Genomic DNA, 811 nt, shown 5'->3' on the forward strand with positions numbered 1-811 from the left:
TAACCTTTACTAATCATTGCAACTGGTTTTCACAATTATGAATGCATTTTGCAGAAAATTAGAGTGTTCAGAGTTAATGTTTAGGGGCTCTGTGAACCTGGTTCTAGTACTTATGAAGTTTTACAAATGATATTCCAATTATCACTTTAGCTTGTTTTCTCAATCTTCCATACAGGGTCAGCAGTCGCAGCCCAAACGGTGCTTCCCTATTTGGTCAAATCCATTACATGAAATAATTTCTGGAAACCTATTATCAGAGGATTTAGCAGAAGGTTGAATCCCACTTAAATCCTCTAAACCTTTGTCATAAGTCCACATCTTTCTCGCTATTATTCTGTGGCTTTCTTATGAATAGTAATAATACCGCTTTAACCCTTTCACCACACGTCCGTATCAAGTTGTTTTACTAAAATCTTGATCATAGTAATAGCATAAAAATAATTTGATCGGTATTTGTTGTTGTTTCACATTTAGTCGGTTCTCTTTTCGTTGCTCACAGTATAATTTTCGGTGTAAGCGGGATTTTCCTGAAAACAATAAATAAATAAATACAGAAACAGTGAGCCGCCGTAGCATTGTCAGTATAAATTTGTTCAACATGGTTTTGATAGCCAACAAAAATGTTGTTCATGTTTTTGGTCGACGTGCTCGTACATGTGTCTTCTAGGGGGGTAGGGGGGCAATAAGCCAGGGGAAAGGCAAGGGGCTCGTGGGCGGGGATCTCATCTTTCGCTCGTTTTTTTTTTTTTTGCTTCTCAATTGCCCTTTGACAAGCTACACACACACACACACACACACTCACTCACACTGG

This window comes from Scleropages formosus, chromosome 12 (assembly GCF_900964775.1).
Source record: "Scleropages formosus chromosome 12, fSclFor1.1, whole genome shotgun sequence".
Taxonomy (NCBI): domain Eukaryota; kingdom Metazoa; phylum Chordata; class Actinopteri; order Osteoglossiformes; family Osteoglossidae; genus Scleropages; species Scleropages formosus.